Genomic DNA, 22,387 nt, shown 5'->3' with positions numbered 1-22,387 from the left:
TTTGAGGATCTAGTAAAAGAATGTCATGAAAATAATGATGATTGCAGTAGTTGCATACTCCAAGTGGACAGAAAAGTTTTTCATGGGTACTTCTACTTGTCAAGTAAATAATTCAATTTGAGAATGGCCTTTCCTCCACTTGGCCTTCCAGATTTGCTCATGCAAGTTTTCCATTACTGAATTTGCCAAATTCATTAGAAGAAAAGGAGTTGAGCTTGTGTCTTGGCTCCATAACACCCAGTTTTGAATGGTTTGATGGATTATGCAGTGTGAAAGATGGACCACAAGAAAACATATTTATAATGAAACAAAACAAATCTGAAGAGTTATTGGTGAGAAAATATATTTGGATTTGGTGACACCAGATCTCAGCATGCTCTTACAGAAGTTTCATTATGACACAGAGCTCATGGACACCACTTTGAAGTTAATGATCGTCACTTGTATTCAATGTCATGCAAGTAAACTGCTTTCCAGGAAGAATTGGACTGGAATGTTGTCATTATGGTTCATCTGCTTAAGGTCACCAGATTAAGTGTCATTAATACCAGATAATTCATTGCACATCACATTTATTAGCTCAACCATATGATTATGTGCTGGAACCACAATTATCCTTAGCTTCTACTGAAGCTGGCGTGGCAAAACATATGTCATGAATGAAGGTGGAATTTTACTGTTCGATGCCGTTCCAGGACAATCTGAGCTGTGCTTTTCTAAATGGCTGAGAAATAACCAGGAACACTGAATATGTAAATAGAAAAGTATTATTTTTAAAATGTTATTTTTCATAACTGACATTTCCTGTCCATATTTTATATTTGTCTTCATCCAAACTAAAGGGAAAGAGATGTGTTAAAGTTGGAATACACAGGACTCTGTTGCTGCATTTTTCTTGATGGTTGGAGAAGATGGTGCCAGCAAACAATGGAACCAAAGGTTAAGTCCTTCAGACAGTTCATGAAATTACTTCTTTTATTTCCTTTACTCCTTCTTCTTTCAAATATGATTCAGCTATTTTTGGAGCCTGTGATCTGCAGTTTGATGGGTGTTTTGGGGTTGACTGAGCTTTTTGGCACTTTTTTTGTATCTTGGTGAGGTTTCGCGTGAAGTGTGTGGCCCAGAGGCCAGGAAGCCTGGAAACAGGGAATGAGCCCGTTATCAACTCCATTTCTTGGTCATCTCACTGATTGAAACATTGAGGAATATTGAAATCAACAAGGATGAGAGCGGAAGGCGAGCAGGTGTTCAGCACCATCTGCCTGCAAGTGACTGGTCTCTCTCTCGCTCGCTTGCTACTGCCGGACAAAGGTGCCTGCATTTGACCAGTCTTTTGATCACCTTCGCATGCTGCCCCTGGAGGAAGGTGCCTGCATCGACTGGTCTCTCTCTCTCCCTCTTGCTTGATGCTGCCGGAGCCTTGAGTCTTGGGCAAGGTTTAATCGGCACAGTATGTGGATTGGACTCTGTACTTCATGTTATGATGTGTCTCTTTTGCACCTTCCTCTGTTGCTATTTTGTGCAATTTTGATTGGGGCAGGCTGGCTCTGCCGCCTGTGGGCAACGAACAACACAGCTCTGGGTTGAACTGAATTGAGTTGAAACTGAACATTCCTGGACAGTTTCCTTGACTTGGTGGTTTGATATTTTATATTCTGTGCTTTTCACTCTCTTTTTTTGCCATTTGTGCAATTTGTTCTATTTTTTTGCATGTTGGGGGTTTGATGATTTCCTTGAATGGATTTCATGATGTTTCTTTGTTTCATAGCTGTCTATGGGGAGACAAGTCTCAAGGTTATATACTGCATACATACTTCGATAATAAATGTACTTTGATACTTTGAATCTTGAATCTTTGAGATAGGGAGAGGTAACTTGCAGCTGAAGGCTTCTTTTTTTTGTTACGCTCAATGAAAGGAAGACAGAAACTCACAAAGTGTTGTCCTCAAAAATCAATCCATTAAAATCAAATATGGAAGTGATGTTCTGTTAAAGAGCAACCGTAGTTAAGTCAGCAATACAAGTTTCTACAGCTAGCTTCAGATGTGATACAGTAAATATGGGCCAGAATTACTCATGGTTTCCACCCCTGCTTGTGGAAAACACACAGGTTTAGACAGGCTCTGCCAGTCAAAACCTGAGATCTTCATTTCCAGCTGACATTCTTTCAAACACATTAAAGCAGATATTAAAGAAATGTCAATCAGAAAATCTTTCCAAGATAAAGGACCATGCTGTGGATAAGAAAAAAAATATGAAAATTGAAAAATACTAATTACAGATCCTGCATTAGGAGTTGCATTATATTTCTTAAATTTGAAAACTTCAGGAGCACAATATATAGATTTTTCTTGCCATAAGACCAGCACCATCAAACCTTCCGTTTCATATTGCACAAAACCCAGAAGCTGATTAATAACATCAGGTCCTGAATTATAACTGGTGTCCAAAGCAAACACGAAAAGCCAACTCTGCCGGTGAAGTGGTGGGGGAAAGTCTCCATCAGCAGTTAGGATTTAGTTTAACAGCATCAGGAGAGCGCACTGACAAACAAGCCTAAGCTGCTTAAAAATAAATAGGTTGGAACCTTGAATGATTCATGTGCTCACACCTTAGAAAAGCAATAGAGCAACAGAAACGGCAGTATCTGTATTGCACAACTTGAGAACAGTCTCTCCTATAGGTTAACACAATACTTTCAAAACTACACAAAGTGGGAGGTGTTTAAGGGAGTCAACAATTTGACAAAGGATGTTTGCATCTCATTTTCTACAGAAACTGTGAGAGAATATAAAGCACTCCTCATGTTTACCCCACCCTGTCTTCTAACAGGCTCGAGCAAGTAAACACTGAGTTATCAGCAATTGCAGAAGAGAGAGGGTTGAACCAGCTCTGAAATTTCATTTTAACTGCAGCCACAACAGAAGGTAAGGGACACTGCAGTCTTTGTTCAATCTAAAAGCAGACTTCTGTTTTAAAGTTAAGATATATTCCATATACTGTAAGTAGACCATAAGGCCACAACATATAGAAGCAGAATTAGGCTATTTGTCTCATTGAGTCTACTCCATTTCATCACAGAGGATCCAATTTTCCTCTCAGCCCCAATCTCCTGCCCTCTGCCCGTATCCCTTCATGCCCAGACCAATTAAGGATGTATCAACCTCTGCCTTAAATATACATCAAGACTTGGCCTCCGGAGCTGCCTGTGGGAAAGAATTCTACAGATTCACCACTCTCTGGCTAAAGAAATTCCTCCTCACCTCCATTCTAAAAGGACGCCCCTCTATTCTGAGGCTGTGTTTTCTGGACTTAAACTCTCCCACCATAGGAAACATCCTCTCCACATCCACTCTATGGAGGCCTTTCATAATTCAGTAGGTTTCAATGAGGTCACCCCTCATTTTTCTGAATTCCAGTGAATACAAGCCCAGAGACATCAAACACTTTTCATATGACAAGGCATTCAATCCTGGAATTGTTTTTGTGAACTTCCTTAAAATGCTCAATAATTACTGGGGGGATGGGGGGGGGGGGTTGTATACTTCATTGCACATGCTCCTGTTTACAGGGTTAAGGAGAAAATGACGAATTGGTGAATAATTTAAAGAACGGCTGTGTTATTTTATCATTGTATGATACATAATTTTTATTTGAATACATATTTCCTGCACCAGAAAAGCAATATTTTATTTAATTAACTTCTAAAACAACATTAAGGGAAATGTTTAACTTCTTTTTTGTTTCTTAACTTGGCTTTAGAAAACACAAAAGGGCTTGTCTTCTCTTTTTTGTTAAGATGTGTTTGACATCCCCACTGAAATACAGGGTGGGGAGGAGGTGAAGCGATCTTGAGCTGTATGAGACATAAACTTAAAACATTGTTCAATATTTCATTCTGTTGCAAGAGTTGCTTTCTGATTTGTCTTCATCAGTGAGCAACAAAAAGCTGAAGTTTCCCACAACAGCAATTTAAGTTTTATAATCCAAAATAGGCCAATGTGCCTCACAATTTAAGAAGTAGATTATACATAGAACAGCTGATAATGCACGGAACTTTATAGAAAACTTTTTTGCTGAAAAATCGAATTGCTTTCTGCAGTACTTCTGTTTTCTCATGATATGGGAGGCCTTTCAGCCCATGAGTTTCTGCCAGTTCGGTGGGCAATCCCATCAATTTCATCCCCCATTAGTTTTGCTATAATTTGTTCTCTTACTTCCCCATTAACACCACTGTGTTTCTCTTGACACCTACCAACACTAGGTGCAAGAACTAGCATATTCTTGGGGTGATGGGGAAACTGATCATGGGGAAGATGCAAATTCCACACAGATAGATAAAGGTTTGAACTTGATTTGCTGGAACTATGAAATAGCAATTCTATCTCCAGAGCTACTGTGTCACACAAAAGTAATGCAATCCAAAACCATTGCAAAGCTCCTTTGTGTCCACTTCTGGGTGAAATCATATCAAGTGTGAAACCGGATCAGGAACTATCAGAATCTGTGCCATCTTGCCCGAAGCTTTTCCCACATCAGCAACAGTGATGTCAATCATCCTTTCCAATACAAATTGGAGCTTCCCAATCCAGAACGTGACTCAGTCACAAGTAGTACAAAGAGCCCATCCCACTGAGTTCTACTTTAAGCAGGCATTCAATTCAGAACGGGCATTTCACCAGCTAGATCCTAATCTCACTGGGCACTGCGATCTCATCACCCAACTTAAATAAACTCTGTTCACATTTGCTCAGAGTATTACTGAATGATCAGTGAGTGGGTGGTTTAGTGGTCCCTCTGCTCTGGAGGAAAAGTACCCTCGTTCCAACCTGTTGAAGCGGTGGACCAAGAGAGCATGGCATCACCTTTCCGTCCTGGCTGTTTCTGCATTAATGGAGGACATGTAGCAATGAATGTCCCGAAGAAGGGTCTTGGCCCAAAATGTTGACTGTTTACTCTTTTCCGTAGATGTTGTCTGGCCTGCTGAGTTCTTCCAGCATTTTGTGTGTGTGTTGCTCTGGATTTCCAACATCTGCAGATTTTCTTGTGTTTGCAGCAATGAATGTGCTTTAAAAGGAGCATGGAGGGCAACTGAAGGGTTAAACAGAGTGTTGATTAGTTGATTCGAGGGAGTGAGTACTTGAGATAATTGGCAGGGACAAATAAAAGGAGGGGTAACTGAAAAGGAGCAGCCAGTGTGTGAGTGGCTCAGGATAGGAGTGGAACTTTGAGGCTTTGGTGAGCAGAGGCTGAGAATGAGATTGCTCCCAGTGGCATAAGGCTGGGTAAGTTCCTTTAAATTAATTTAATTAACTTAAAACTAGGTAATGGAGGCAGCAGTTAAGGCAGTCTAGTGCTCTGTATGTGGGAAGTCAGGGACAGCACAATTGTCCCTGATGACCACACCTGTAAAAGGTGCATCCAGCTACAGCTCCTGACAAACTGAGTTTGGGAACTGGAGCTGGATGAACTTTGGATCATTTGTGAGGCAGAGGCAGAAACAGACAGGAGTTTCAAGATGATAGTCACCCCTAAAAGTCAGGAGGGAGGTAGCTGGGTGACTGTCAGGAGAGGGAAGGGGAATAGACAGTAAGAGCAGAGCACCCTGTGGCTGTTCCCATTAACAATAAGTATACTGTTTTGGATACTACTGCTGGGCATGACCTACCAGGGACAAGTTGTAGTGATTGTGTCTCTGGCACTGAGACTGGACCCTCAGCTCAGAAAGGAAGGAGGGAAAAGAGGAGAGCAGTAGTGATAAGGGATTTGATAGTTAGGGGGACAGATAAGAGGTTCTGTGGGAGAGATCAAGAATCCTGGTCTGTTGCCTCCCTGGTGCCAGGGTCTGTGATATCTCTGATCAAGTTCTTGGTATTCTCAGGAGGGAGAGTAAGCAGCCAGATGTTGTGGTCCATGTAGGGACCAATGATGTGGTTAGGAAGGAGGAGAAGGTTTTGCAAAGAGTTTAGGGAGTTAGGTGCAAAATTGAAGGACAGGACCTCTAGGGTTGCAGTCTCAGGTTTGCTACCTGTGCCATGTACAAGTGAGGTGAGGAATAGGAAGATAATGCAGCTAAATATGTGGCTAAGGAGATGGTACAGGAAGGAGAGCTTCATGTTTCTGGACAATTGGGCTTTATTCCAGGGAAGGTGGGGCCTGTTCCGATGGGATGGTTTGCACCTGAACTGGAGGGGGACTAACATCTTTGCAGGTAAATTTGCTAGTGCTGCTCCAGGGGGTTTAAACTAGATTTGCAGGGGCAGGGGAACCAGAGTATTAGAGCAGATAGTGAGGTGGCGGAGGATAAAGATCATGCAAGGTCTGCATGTATAGACAGAACTCAAAGGTTCGTATGTGATAGAAATGCTCTCAGGTGCATCTATTTCAATGCAAGGAGTATTGCCGGTAAGGCAGATGAGCTTAGGGTGTGGATTGGCATGTGGGATTATGACATTATTGCTATTACTGAGACTTGGTTGCAGGAGGGGCAGGACTGGCAGCTTAATGATCTGGGGTTCTGTTGTTTCAGATGTGATGGAGGGTGAGGGATGAAAGGGGGAGGAGTGGTATTACTAGTCAGGGAAAATATCACAGCTGTGTGTAGATGGGACAGCCTGGAGGACTTGTCTACAGAGGCCACATGGGTGGAGCTGAGGAACAGGAAAGGTGTGACCACACTAATAGGGTTGTATTATAGACTGCCCAATGGTCAGAGAGAATTAGAGGAGCAAATCTGTAGAGAGATAGCAGACCGATGTAAGAAACAAGAAGTTGTAGTAGTAGGGGATCTTAACTTTCCACGTTGACTGGGACTCCCACACTGTGAAAGGGCTAGATGGCTTGGAGTTTGTCAAATGTGTTCAAGAAAGTTTTCTAAATCAATATATAGAGGTAACTACGAGAAAGGATGGAATACTTGATCTCCTATTAGGGAACCAGACAGGTCAGGTGACAGAAGTATGTGTAGGTGAATATTTTGGGTCTGGTGACCATAATATCATTAGCTTCAAGTTAATTATGGATAAGGATAGGTCTCGTCTTTGAGTTGAGGTTCTAAATTGGAGTAGGGCTAATTTTGTGGAAATGAGAAAGGATCTAGGAAGAGTGGATTGGGATAAGTTGTTTTCTGGCAAGGATGTGTTCAGTAAGTGGAAGGCCTTCAAAGGTGAAATTCTGAGAGTGCAGAGTTTGCAAATCCCTGCCAGGATTAAAGGCAAAGTTAGCAGGCATAGGGAACCTTGGTTTTCAAGGGATATTGGCGATCTGGTTAAGAGGAAAAGAGGTGTATAGCAGGTATAGGCAACAAAGAACAAATGAGGTACTTGAAGAGTATAGAAAATGTAAGAAAATACTAAAGAAGGAAATCAGGAAGGCAAAGAAGACATGAGGTTGCTTTGGCAGGTAATGTGAAGGTAAACCCGAAGGGTTTCTACAAGTATATTAAGAGTAAAAGGATAGCAAGGGACAAAATTGGTCCCCTAGAAGATCAGAGTGGCTGTCTGTGTGTGGAGCCTCACGAGATGGGGGAGAACTTAAACAGTTTTTTTTTGCATCATTATTTATTCAGGAAACTGGCATAGCGTATATGGAAGGGTGGGAAACAAGCAGTAGTGTCATGGAACATGTAGAGATTAAAGAGGAGGAGGTGCTTGCTGCCTTACAGCAAATAAAGGTAGATAAATCCCCTGGTCCTTACATGATATTTCCTCAGACCTTGAGAGAGACTAGTGTAGAAATTGCAGGGGCCCTGGCAGAAACATTTAAAATGTCCTTAGCCACGGGTGCAGTGCCGGAGGATTGGAGGGTAGCTCATGTTGTTCCATTGTTTTTTTATAAAAAAAAAGCTCCAAAAGTAAACCAGGTAATTACAGGCCAGTGAGCCTGACATCAGTAGTAGGTAAATTATTGGAAGGTGTTCTGAGAGATCGGATATACAAGTATTTGGACAGCCAAGGGCTGATTAAGGATAGTCAGCATGGCTTTGTGTGTGGTAGATTGTGTTTAACGAATCTTGTAGAATTCTTTGAGGAGGTTATCAAGAAAGTAGATGAAGGAAAGGCTGTGGATGTTGTATACATGGACTTCGGTAAGGCCTTTGACAAGGTCCCACATGGGAGGTTAGTTCAGAAAGTTCAGACACTAGGTATCCCATGGAGAGGTTGTAAACTGAGGCCAAATTTGGAGTATTGTGTGCAGTTCTGGTCTCCTAACTATAGGAAGGATATCAGTAAGGTTGAAAGAGTGCAGAGAAGATTTACTAGGATGTTGCCGGGTCTTCAGGAGTTGAGTTACAGGGAAAGATTGAACAGGTTAGGACTTTATTCCTTAGAGCGTAGAAGAATGAGGGGGGGATTTGATAGAAGTTTACAAAATTATGACAGGTATAGAAAGAGTAAATGTGAGTAGACTCTTTCCACTTAGATTAGGAGAGATAAATACGAGAGGACATGGCTTTAGGGTGAAAGGGGAAAGGTTTAGCGGCAACAATTTCACTCAGTGCTGGGAGTGTGGAATGAGCTGCCATCTAACGTGGTAAATGCAGGCTTACTCTTGTGATTTAAGAATAAGTTGGATAGGTACATGGATGGGAGAGGTCTGAAGGGTTATGGACTGGGTGCAGGTCAATGGGACTAGTGGCACAGAATAGATGGGCTGAATGGCCTGTTTTCTGTGCTGTAGTGTTCTATGGTCCTATGGATGATTTTTTTGTATTGGCCTGCTTTGTGAGTCAACAATCTGAGGTGGTGGGAGGTTAGGGACTTAGACTGCATGTAGGTGGCGATGAGTATTTGTCTATGGAAGATTTTATTTGTGTTGTACTCTTATCGTAGGGAGTAGGATTAAAGACAATCTCAAGGCATTTTACAAATTATACATTAAACACAAGAAAATAACTAGGGAGAAGGGAGGACTACTCAAGATTGAAAGAGGATATCGACACTTGGAACTAGAGGAGGTGAATGAGGTAATGTCACATTGACATTCACCAAGGAAAAGAATGTGGAGGGTAATGGTGTCAGTGTGGGGTATGATGATGTCAAGAAGGAGGAACTGTTGGGGCTCTTGAACACTAAGGTGTGGTAAGACCTCAGGGCCAGATGGGATCTATCCTAGGATATAGAGAGGCAAGAGGAGATTGCTGGAGCCTTGACAAAAGATTTGTGTATCATCTTTAGTCTCATGCAAGGTCCCAGAGGATTGGAGAATTGTCCACGTTGTTCCTTTTCTAATGAAGAGCAGAGGAAGCAAAGTGCAAAATTATAGGCCAGTGAGCTTCACAACAGTGGGAGGGAAATTATTGGAGAAGATTCTTTGGGACAGGATCAATTTGCAAATTAAAACATGGGCTCATTAGGACTAGTCAGCATGACTTTGAGGGGATGGAAATGATTGATGAAGATTGGGTTGTGATACACAGATTTTGGTAAAGATTTCACCAGGGACACTCTTGGTAGTCTCATCCAGAAGATTAAGGTGCATGGGATCCTGTGGGGAGTTGAACTGGTGTTGCAGGGCCAGTTATACTTCACCCTGAGTGGAACATTTCTGGTTGTATTCTTTGACCTTTATCATGCTCACCTGGATGCCTACCCCTAAGCTCTCGCAAGTAATTGGGCAAGGAGGTGCTCTAACGAGGCTTGGTAGATTGGACTCAAAACTGGCTTGGCCATAAAAGATGGATGTAGTGGTGGCATGGTTGTTATTCTGACTGGAGTTCTGTGACCAGTGGTGTTCTGCAAGGATCAATGTTGGGACTTCAGTTTGTGATAATTTTGACAAAAATGCAGATGGGCTGATTAGTAAACTTGCAGATTACGCAAAAATTGCCAGAGTTGTGGATAGTGAAGAAGGATCAGTTGGAAATGAGGGCGAAGAAATGGCAGATGCAGTTTAATCCTGAGAACATCAAGTACAAGAGGAAAGTATACAGTGAAAGGCAGGACACTTTTGGAGAATTGGTGCAGAAAGGGCTCTTGAAGTGAAAGTCCACAGCTCTATAAAAGTAACAACACAAATGTAATTGGGAAGGGGGTGGTGAGAAGGTAAATTAGGTGAACAGTATACTTTCCCTCATTGGTTCACATTTTGAGCATAAAAGCCAGTAAGTCATGCCACTGCTCAGTAAAACTTTGGAGCACAGTGGTTACATTTGGAGTACTGTGTGCAGTTCTGGTTGCCACATTACAGGAAAGATATGGAAGCTTTGGAGGGGATGCAGAAGGTATTCACCATGATGTTACCTGGATTAGAGAGCTTTAGTTTGATGCAGAAGTTGGATAAATTTGGATTGTTTAGACTGGAGCATTGAGGGTGAAGGGGTGACCTGATAGAGGTATATATAATAGTGACAGGTATAGATTGGATGGATAGAATATAGAATAGTGCAGTACAGGAACAGGGCCTTCAGCCTACAATGTTGTTCTAAACCAAATTATTAGTAATCAAATGGCCAACTAAACTAATCCCTTCTGCCTACACAACATTGATATCCTTCCATTTCCCTCACATTCACATGCACATGTATAAGCATCTCTTAAAAGTCCCGAACTTATTTGCCTCTGCCACCAGCCCAGGCACTCACCAGTCTCTGTGGTTTTTTAATAATAAAAAAAAGTATCCCTCACAGCTCCTTTAAACTTACCCCTCTCACCTTAAATGCTTGCCCTCTGGTATCTGACACTTCAACCCTGGGGGGAAAAAAGATTCTGTCTGTCTATTTTATTTATGGCTCTCTATCATTCATTTTTAGGTGATCAAGAGCCAAATATCAGCCATGATGGAATGGCAGAGCAGACTTAATGGGCTGAACAGCCTAATTCTACTCCTACGTCTTATGTGCTTATGTCAAATACTAGAAGAGATAGCCTTAAGGTGAGAAAGGGAAAGTTTAAGGGAGATTCAAGAGACATTCTTTTATATATATATATATATATATATATATATATATATACACACCTACAGAAAGTAGTAGGTGCTTGGACTGCACTGCCAGGGGAAATGGTGGAAGCAGAAAAAATGGCAACATTTAAGAGGCATATACATGATGTGTAGGCAAATGGGATTAGCTCCAATTGACATAAGACGTAAGACCATAAGACATAGGAGCAGGGTTAGGCTGTTCAGCCCATTAAGTCTGCTCTGCCCTTCCATCGTGGCTGATTTATTATCCCTCTCAACCCCATTCTCCTGCCTTCTCCTAACCTCTGATACCCTTAATCAAGAACCTACAATAACATAGTCATTGTGAAAACTGAATAACCCTTTGTTGTACAGTACTGTTTGATGTTCTACATCCCATGATTCTTTTATTCTTGTATTATCTCTTGGCTATCATCTCATTCACCAGCACTAGAATGTCTCTTTCAAAGAACTTTGGGGCTCTCAATACTTTCAATAGACCTTATCCAGCCCCCCACCCCACTTTTGATTAGCTATGATGTATTTAATTGGCTGTCATATGAAATGAACAGTAATGATCTAACCCTTCCAGTTTAGATGCACAGAAACCAGGCAACAGCTCAGGCGGGTGTTCCTGAGTTGGCACCCAATCAAACCACAATCAAGTACATATTTTTGAGTGGAAACCACAACAAAAGTGGTTGTATGAGTTTGCAACGAATTGCACATTTTTTTTTTTGGAAGAGCTGACTTCTGACTAGTTCTTCGTGCAAGTATATTGTAGTGCACTGAAAGCTGCATTCTGATTTCTGAGTAGCATTGTTTCGTGTTTGGGCTATTGAACAAGGTGCAGGACAATCTCGAGTATTACTGACTATGTAGATTGCTTTGTGTCTACAGCATAAGTAGTTGAGCTATTTATACAAACTCAGACTCATTAGGCTGTGATCCTGTGCAAACTGTGTTTAGTTAAACCAAAGGAATGAGCTTCTAAAACGTTTCTTCTGTTCTATAATATCCTGAATGGTTAGACTGAGAAACAATGTAATGAAAATGAGAATCAATTTATCTTCAATGTGGAAGTTTTGTTTTTGCCCCCTAACAAATGGCAAGTGATCTCTTTCAATAACTCAGTAGCCTGAAGATTGAATTATTGTATCAGGGTGGCAGTGACAGAGAAATACAAGTACAGATCTTTTTTCAGCATTTGAGTAACTTCCTTTGTTAATAGGAACATAAATATTATCCTGTTTGTGGATTGTTAATTCAGGAACCTCCTTCCCAGCACCCTCTCTTAATATTTAGTTCTCAGACAGAACTTTGGGACCGGGAATGACTTGCTTCCATTCCGTATCTATAAGATATGAGATGACCGGTGAGGCTAATGTGGGAACTACAAATCTCTCCATAGATGTGGCAGAACCTGACTGATGGGATGGTATAGCTGGGAAATTTGGGAGATTGTGCGCTCCTCATGAAGGATTTCTTAGTTTTTCTAATGCATGGGATAGTTTTGCTGTGCTGCCCTAAATTCTCCTCCACTTTGAGTCATCTGAGGCCAAGAATTTCCAGGAGTCAATAGGAATATTGCATTTGTTTTCAAGGAGGCTTTGAGCACATCCACTGTCCCTGTCTTGAAGGTGTAGAATGTAGGTCACATTCTTGTACATGCCTCACTGACTGAGTTAACAAGTGTGAGGATCTTGGCCTTCAGATGTATATAAATATCATGATAGTTGCACTCTGAAAACTGACCATTGATATTTAGGTGACCTTGGTTTTGACATAAAATTGCTGCAGTGCAGGCTGATTTATGATTTAACAGTTTTGTAGGCATTAAGATCTGGCCACCATTTTCTGATGTGAAACTCTGGCTTACTTTAGAAGACCATGGACAGTCAATATTTTGGGTTGAGACTCATTTGGACTGACTCCAGACTGTATTTCCTTCCATAAATGCTGCCTGGCCGAAAACTTCCTCCGGTGCCTCTGTGTTGCTCCAGATTTCCACCTCTTGTGTGTGTCTCCTGGCTGATGTTGTTGGCTTGGATTCAACTTTAAATGGCATGTGTTGAGAACACTTCGAGTCCACAGAAATAGATAATGGAAGGCTTTCAAGCTATTGATTCTGAAAAATGTTTAAACTTTCACTAGTGAAAATTAAGTACTAATGATAGTTGTTTCCATAGAACAGGAGTTACCAATCTTTTTTATGCCATGGACCAATATCATTAAACAAGGGGTCCGTGGACACTAGGTTGGGAACTGCTGCCATAGAAACATGCCCTTTGGATAATTTTCTTAATCATCATGTAGAATCCAACTCTTTGTTGATGCTCTCACTCTATATTAACCCCAAGGTCTAACATTTTTGGACCATACAGCCTGCAATAAACTGTGGCCTTATGAGAATTGTTCAGAGCAGTCCTGTGTTCAGATCTCCAGATGATTAAGCAGCAGTTTTTTTTCAACACTCATAAATATTGCAATAGAGCCAGATCTGGAACAGATATAAGCAGCAGAGGTTATTGACTCATCATTGGGTGTGAGTATCGCAGCCCGATGGAACTGAGCTCATTTGCAGAGCCTCTGTCTTTGAATCTACTGGTGACATCCAACATCTAGCTCCCAACAATGCACTAATACTAAAAGATTAAAAGCTGTAGACATTTAGTAATGTTTTAAAACGTTACTAATTCTTACTAAACTTTAAAATGGCTTCATTTTAAAGCACATTAAGCTACTGTTAATTAATAAGAAAAACATTATGTAGTGAAATGAAAAGCAAGACTTACTTTCATAATGAAGTCTGGTGATCTCTTTAAATGAACGAGGCTGCACTGGCAGGGGAAGCTTATGGTCCGGATATGATTTGTTTCAGATCCACTGGCTCAGTAAGTTACAGCTCACCTCTTTACTCTGTGGAGAGCTCAGGGCTGGAGTCAGCAGTATGATAAGTGTATTGTTGTTTTTATAAAAAAAAATACTATTACTACTTGCAATGATGCTTAGTGAGGCACAGAGAGGTCTGTATTTACTGACAAGTACCTTTCTTGTTCAAACTAACAAGTACATGAATGCATGCACTAAATACTTTTTGTGCACACCCGCTAAGTATCCCTGACTCTCCTGAACAGTCAAAGAATAGCAAAGGTATTACCCGGGCAAAGGAGTTTATGCTGGCCTGGCGTTCCTCGTTGTCCTGACTCACTTGCCACATGTTTCACACAGGGCTGCTTACGCTTGTATCTGCGATGGTTATTCTTCGAAGTTACTGCTACCAGCACACACAAAGCATCCAATTTTATATCCATTCCTTACCAATTCAAATACCAAATTCCAGTGTCACTGGCCACAGGCCATGTGTCTGACCTTTAACACCTTGTTATTGGCTCTGCTCCAAGCCAGCATCAATTTATTGCCCTCTTCCCAGCAAGTGGCAGTTGATAATTATGGCTCTTTGTTCTCAATCAGCAATGAGCTCAAATCACTTCAGGCAGGCATCGACCCCAATATTCACAAACCTGCATGTTATAGCCAACCAAAGAACATCTCACAAATAACTTCTTATTTGGAAATGATCTCCGGTCCTGCAGATTACCTGAAGGATCATTGTCGTCTTTAAAACATTGATCAAGGCCAGCATGTCAAGTTCACAAAATGGAGAATAGTGTCTTCACAAAATGGCAGCCTCCATCTCCCAAGCATGCAAGAAGAACAAAGACTGCTTTCACTGTCCTTGATTCATTTGAATTCACTGATTTGTAGCTTTACATTCTTTCTGGCCAACATCTCCCTCCTCTTGATCCAAAGATATTTATCTTAGGATCACTATTCTCCTCTATTCTGTTGACCATCCATTAGATTGCCATGGATCCCCAGCAGGTGTACTGCACTTGCATTATACCATTTATTTACTAAATTTATACAATTTTTATAGTGGCCATCATTTTTTCATTATTGCAAAATCATCACTCTCTACTTTTGGCATAATTTCAGCCTTCCATCTTCTAAGTTGATGCACATTAAATAATACAATTATCAGTGTGCAAAAAGTTAATATTACAGCAGTATGTGAGATTATTCTCACCCATGGATGTATTTGAATATTTGATCCCCAATTCCAAAATTTATCCCAAAAGTCTGAGTCACTCAACATTTCATTTGCCTTCTCAGCATGTCTTAATAACTTTTGTATATTCAGTCCACTGATGAATTATCTCCTTTGCCTCCTCCACCACTTGTGTCCAGTCTTCAGTCAAATAAGAAATCGGTGGCAACTCAGTTACAATATAGACCCACAAATATCGATCCGTGTCAGTTCATTGGATTGCAAGACTTTCCTCCACCACCTTCTCCACTGCTGGTTGAGGCAGTTTGTCCTCCAATAGTCAAATTTAAAGTTACATCCCCAATTGCAACATTGTGACTTTCCAAAGGACACTCTTTCCATCCCTTGGTATAACTCATGGCTGATGTTGCTTATATAATATGTTTGTCCCACCAGTGCATACTGAAAAAAGAATTATTATTCACAAGCAAAATAGACAATGAACAATTCTCATAAGTATTGGAAACACAATCCACAAGTTTTTGTCTAGTCATCTCTTCTGGACAAGCCCAGTGGCTCACCCAACCCTGATGACATTTCGATAAATCTATCCCTTTTCTGATGCCATTCATAACAATAGCATATTTTGGTGGGTTGCTTAAGGATATCCAAGTATTCTCATGATATTTGCCTACATTGTGAACCCTTTTCAAGGAGTAAGTTAAATTATTTCCATAATGGGGAATGTGGAATACTGCACCCACACAACCTCCCTTTACCATCATCACAAGTACCCAGTACTCTAATGGTTAGCGTAAGACTTCTAATATGACATAAGGGAATCTCTTCTCCAACCCGTTCTATCAATTGCTCATCTGATATCCAATTTGGTACTTGATGTGCATCAAGTTGTAATAAATTCGTACCAACCATGGCGAGCAACCAATTAGTATATGTAGCACAGATCTCTGCTTTATGTGTTCCTTTAGATAGGAGGTCTATGCGGTCAATTATCAAATTTGTTGTATCCTGAAGTGGTTTCAGAAGTTTAAGTGAAACTAGCATTACCTGTGATGCACTCTGACCAATTTGACTAGTTTGCATCTGATCCTGATAATTTCCACCAGTAATATCCGGCATTTTTAGCTGAAGAGACTATCTGATTTTCCAATTCTGCTATATCTAAAGTATTGACTGTTGCTATCCCTGATGTGTAACCTGCTCCCAGTAATTCCAATAATCCTCTCTTCTTTCTATTTTCGACTGTCCTGAATTCAATCCTGCTTAGTTGTCTCCCAAGAAGGTGAGTAAATAATTGTTTCGTTGTAGAAGAGCACCATTCAGGCACCATTATTTCAGTTAAATTAAAAATTACCTGCACATGCTGGTACCCTGGTACCAAAGTGACAAATTCCCCTGTATCTTCTAAAATTTTATTACATAGGAATTGTACCTTTGTACGCTCTGGAATATTTAATGTTTTATCCACACACATCAAACCATCTACCCCAGCATAATACAAATTTGAGTCTTCTATTTCTTCCACATGTGCCCGTATTACCTGTATCCACTGAGGAAAAATTGTTTTTGATCACTGAATAGTCTTCATATAATGAAGTTGTTGTTGACAAGTTCATCCGCAGTAATGTTTTTAAAGCACAACCAATCATGGCCCCAGTCATGGTCAATTCCATCACCATAAAATACATTATTCTCCATGTTGAATTAAACCTGTAAACACACAAAGGGTAATATCTGCTCTTATTTCCAGTTCCAATCTTAAATTACTTTAAGTCCATATTTTCTATCTGGTTTTCCAACCCACGCAATCTAGATTCCCAATTGTCTTTGGACCCAAGTTGTCCGTCTTTTCTCACCCAATTTCGTTTCACGATAGGGGAGACAGGAACCAATGTATTTCTTATTTTCTTTACAAACCTCCCCTGTTTTTCAGACTGAGAAAATGGAAAAGTTCCTCCTTGGTCAGATCTGTTGCCATCTTCTTGGAATAACTGTTCCAAACTCCGATCTTCCAAATCAGAACTATCATGTACATCGGTTGTCAAGTCTTCAAAATTGGGACCATCATGTACATCAATTGTTACATGCCGATGATGATAATTTTCCTGTTTCTCCCCCACCAATTTCAACTGGTTGATATGGTACCATCCACTTTTATCTGGAGAAGTTAGTACCCTGTATATTGATGGACTTGCTTTGTCTATGATTTCATCGGGCCCTGCAAACCTTGGATTTTAAAATGAAGTGGGTTGGTGAATTCTAATCATCACACTTTGTCCTGGGCTTAATTCTATGGGACTGACTTTTGAGTCAAAGTAGGCTTTATGCTGTTGTTTCTTCTTTCCTATTTGATGGGCTGCCACATAATTGGCCTCTTTCACTGTCTCTACCAACTGTTGTACCCACTCTTCTGACACACTCCCATCTGTTTCAGGTTCTAACAAATCTAATCCTAACAACTCCTCTAACCCTCTCATGTTTCTTCCAGTCATGAGTTTATAAGGGGTGTAATCTGTTGAAGATGCCATTATATCATCATTATCACTGTATTATCATCAACACAAGGCAAAACTACTTGCCATGTTGTTCAATGTTGTTGCACCATTTTGGCCATCATATTTTTAAAAATTTAGTTCATCCTTTCCACAATTCCACTAGACTTGTCTATAGGGTATATGAAATCTTTGCTTAATTCCTAAAAGTGCCATGACATCTTGCATTATCTGGGCTATAAGATGTGTGCCTCTATCCGACTCTATACTCCGAGGTAATCCCCAGCGAGTAAAAACCCTTTCCAATAAGATTTTTGCGGTGGCTTTGGCCATGTTAGACTTAGTTGGGAAAGCTTCCACCTATTTGATGGAAGTATCTACTACCACAAGAATATATTTGTACCCTCCTGTGGTGGGTGGTAAGGGACCAACTTAATCTATCTGCAAATTAGTCCAAGGCCATTCCACTGGTCTGGTATATAGGAGGGCTCTGTTCTTTACATTTCTGTCAGGATTATATTGTGCACAAATCAAGCAGTTCTTGATGGTTCTCCACATCGTCCTTCATCCTAGGCCACCAACACATCCCTTTTATCTTTTCCAGGGTGCTTTCAGCTCCCTGGTGTCTCCAGAAATCATGGTACCAGTGGATCATCTGATTTCTTCCTCCCTCTGGGACCACAAACTTTCCTTCATATAGGACTACTCCATCCTTAACATGTACACCCCTGTGCTCTTCATACATTTCTGACCCTACTCCTTCTATTTTTTTTTAATTCTTTATCTTTCTTCTGCTCCTCGGTTAAATCCATAACCTTAACCTGTTGTTCCTTCTGCCTTCCCGTCTCTCTAATCTGTGGCTGCCATTCCTGCCCATTTAAAGCACCTTGCTTCACTAACTCATCAGCCTTCCTGTTCCCCTCAGGGGATAATTTAGAGCGGGCTTTCACCTTTACAACTCCATATTCTTTCTCTCTATATTGCAACAGAGCAGCAGATGGGAGGGGCTTTCTGTCAGCTGAAACAAACCCTCTTGCTTCCCACAGAGGCAAATGTTCTGTAAGGCTGTTACAAACATACATACTATCAGAGTGCATGACTGATCCAGGTGGAAAACACTCTGGGGGGGGGGGGGGGGGCTAACCACATATGCTACAGCTGCCAATTCTGCTTCCTGTGCACTTGTGGTTTTGGGTAACTTTAAAGCTATACGATACCTTTCCTGTCCATGTTCATCCTCCACATATATGCCACACCCACTACTTCTTTCACCTTCCTGTACTGATGAGTCATCTGCAAAAATTTTAATATCTGGTTTTCCCTTTGTCTTTGGTCTCAGGCATTACTTTGTCTGATTTGCCTCTACCCCCTCCTTTTTGTTTTGATACAAATGGTCCCTTGGGATCATTTGCTATCATAACCTGACACTCATGTTCACCACCTTGGCACACCAGGTTTTCAGCTAACATAGAGGTGGTACTTACTGGTTTTACACTTGTATTTCTCCCTTGCAACAGCAATGTCCATCTAGCAATTCTGTTCTGGCTTACTGAACCATCTTTAGTCCCTCCACCGAACAGTAATTGTACGGGGGTATGTTCTGACAGTATTGTAAGTGGATTAAGCTTCACTATGTAGGTGAAATGTTGTACCGCCCAGAAAGCCACTATCAAGTGTTTTTCACATAGTGTACCCCTGTTCTAGTGGTGAGAGCATGCGTGAAGCATACACTACTGGTCTTAACTTCCCACTACTGAGAGGGTGGTATCAGTTGTAGCCACCTCTAATGAGGATGACTCATTTGGATTTGGGGTTTTTGGAGCAGGTGCAGTGGCCAATGCTTGCTTCAGAGCTTTGATGGCCTGGGTGTGTTCTGATTTCCATTCTCACGCCACATTCTTTTTCAGTAACTCCATTAAAGGAGCTGCCTTAGTGGAAAATCTATCAATGTGATCCCTACAGTAGCCTATCAGCCCCAGAAAGGACCTCAGCCCTGTCACATCTTGGGGAATAGGCAGTTTCATAACCGATTCCACTCTTCGTTTATCAATTTCTCTTTTTCCCAGTGTCAAGTTCATACCCAAATAACTAAATAACTAACTTTTTGTTTCATCATCTGTGCTTTTTTTAGGGTTTACCTTTAGTCCCAAAGCGAGTAATAATTACAGCAGTTCTGTCAATAGCTGATAATGTTCCTGCTTAGTTTCAGTCTGCAGGAGTAGATCATCTGTGTATTGGACCAAGCATTCAGGCTTTGAGAACCATTTTAACCCTTCCCCTAAATGCTGGTGAAATACAGATGGGGAATTGTGGAACCGCTGTGGTAGGGCAGTCCATGTATATTGCTGTCCCTGAAGGGTAAATGCAAACTTGTATTGACACTCTTTCTAGGGAGATAGACCAAAATCCATTATTTATGTCTAAAACTGTGCTCTTTCATTCTGTTTGATTACTGTTTCTGGGTTAATTGCTACAGTTGGGGCTGTTAAAGGGGTTACTTTATTCAGCTCTTGATAGTCTATTGTCAGTCTCCAACTACCATCTGGATTCCTCACTGGCCACATGGGTGAGTTATTAGTTGAGGCTACTAGCCTCAGTACCCCTTATTGCACAAAACTCTGTGTTACCTTACCCACATCTTCCTCAGCTTTTTTTGGAAACCCATATTGCTTCTGTGGTTTGGGGTCTGGACCTTGTATGCACACACCGCCAGCTATCTTTCCGCAGTCATGTACTGTGCAAATGCCCCTGAGTTCTGTGATTTGTTGCTCATCTCCTCTGGTTTTATCCACATTTCACCCATGGTGCATATTCTATCCTGATATTCACCTGCTGGAATCGGTCTGTGGCATATGTCGTTCATACCAGTTGGCATTTGCCAAATCATACAGTTAACTAGATCAGAACAAAGCCCCACTTTGGTCATGTAATCACTTCCCAGTGTATGTTCCTGCTCCTGGGGTAATTCAACTAGCAATATGGCATGTTCTAATGCTATGTCTCCTATTCTAACTTCTAAGGATGCACTCACATGTCCTACTTGTGAATGTCCTGTAAATCCACTTAAGATCATTTTACCTTGTATTTCCCAGTTTGCATTAGTTACGTTAGTGGTGTTCAGGATCCTCCAGTGTCCCATAAGAAAGTAACAGGGTGACCTCTGACCCTACCATTTACTAGAGATCTTCCAGTCTTGTCCCATTTTGTGTCACACACCCCTGTTGGTGAGGCCAACACCATCACTGAAGCTCGGAGTACAATCCCCTAGATGGCGATGTGTCCACCGCATTGTTTTGTGGGCTTGTTCTATCTGGCCCCTCCAAGATCAAACCTCCTTGCTCTAGTCTCCCAATTCTTAGATTTGGACATTCTCTCTTGATGTGTCCCTCTTAACCACAGTTATAGAATTTAAATACTCCACCTCCAAGTCTGCCTGTTCTCGACACTGTTTCATTTCCTCTGGTTTTCCTGGTCACTTGATAGTGTGGTGGGGTGATATTTGAGGTGGGTCCCCTACCCTCATTTCTCCAGGCAGTTGCCTTACCTCCAATGGGCAGCACTTTCCCATTAGCTGGTTTATTTGGCCTTTGTGTCTCCTTTTCCCATGCTCTACTCATTTTCCTCTGTATCCATGCCTCATTATGTGTAGGTTCAGTGGGATCAAACATTTCTAATACTTTTTTTAGATTCATCAGTAGAGTGAGACACCAATGTCCTTAACCATCTATTTGAGGGCTCTGGTCCTAAGTGGTCTCGATCTAATGCTGTTCCATATACTCCTTGGAACACTGTCCATAAACAGGACACAAACGCAGTGGGATGTTCACCTCTCCTCTGGTAACATTTGGCTAGCGCCTCTACCGGGTTCCCTCTGTTAATACCCATAATAGTCAATATTGCTGTCTTTAATCCCTCATTTGTGCCCCCACCTTGTTGTATATCTGGCAAAGCCGAGTGTATATTTGGATGTAAACACATTATAATCAATTTCCTTTCCTCGGCGTCACCTAGGCCGTGTATTATTCTCTGATGATTAGTTGCTTGAAACAGTTCCCGAGGGTCATCTTCAAACCCACAAATCCCGATATCTTGGGCAATGTCCCTGAGCTGCTGCACTCCAAATGGAGCTGTGTACATACATCTACTGATGCTCCTGGACACATCTTCAGTGATGTTCCTGGAATCACCGGGTGTTTCAGGTCTTTCAATATCATACACCCTCCTCCAGGTGACCCAGCTGGGGCTGATCAGACCCCAGCTTGTGTCCAGATGGCTAGCTACTTATGACTCCATGGCTCCCTTCTTTTGAGCCACAGCCATCTTGAGGCCCTCTCTGCCGCATCGGTGGTAATGCGGATGGCTCTCTCCCTCAATGCCCGAATTGCTGAAGGCTCGGGCTAAGGAACGGGCTGCAAATCCCCTACAACCAACCTCCACTGGGAGACACCTCGCTCTCCATCCAGCCTGCTGACAGTTGCTGACCAGTCCTGTGTACTTGGAGAGCTTCCTTTCAAAGGTCTCTTCCAAGCTATCTTCCCATGGGACTGTCAGCTCCAGCAGCACCACTTGCTTAGTAGTCTCAGACACAAGGACAATGTCTGGTCGCAGGGTGGTGGCTGCGATATGGTTGGGGAACTTCAGCTGCTGTTTGAGGTCCATCAACAGCTGCCAGTCCCTTGCAGAGGTCAGGATGCCTGCAGGTGTTCTTTTGGTGGGTATTGGCTGCTCCCCAGCTCTGACGAAGGCAATGGTCTGCTTGGAGGGTCGGGACTGCTTTGCCCACTCAACTCCTGCGCTGACTTCTTCAGTGATGGTCTTCAGGACCTGATCATGCCTCCATTGGTACTGTTCCTCACCAAGTGCCCTTGCACAGCTGCTGAGGATGTGCTCCAGGGTTCCTCGCTTGGAGCACAGAGATGCCTTG

The 22,387-nt window shown here is 41.7% G+C and overlaps 1 protein-coding gene across 1 annotated transcript in view; it reads left to right on the top strand.

Moving 5' to 3' along the window:
- The first annotated feature begins 2,755 nt into the window (after positions 1 to 2,755).
- LOC140185094 (otoancorin-like) overlaps positions 2,756 to 22,387 on the top strand; it is a 114,961-nt gene continuing 95,329 nt past the window's right edge. The window contains exon 1 of the mRNA XM_072238351.1: positions 2,756 to 2,927. The gene's annotated coding sequence lies outside the window, so the exon portion shown is untranslated. The remainder of the gene's footprint in view (positions 2,928 to 22,387) is intronic.

Source organism: Mobula birostris, chromosome 20, assembly GCF_030028105.1.
Source record: "Mobula birostris isolate sMobBir1 chromosome 20, sMobBir1.hap1, whole genome shotgun sequence".
Classification (NCBI taxonomy): domain Eukaryota; kingdom Metazoa; phylum Chordata; class Chondrichthyes; order Myliobatiformes; family Myliobatidae; genus Mobula; species Mobula birostris.
Note: the sequence above shows the minus strand (reverse complement) of the source record. Positions and strands in the feature narration are given on the sequence as shown.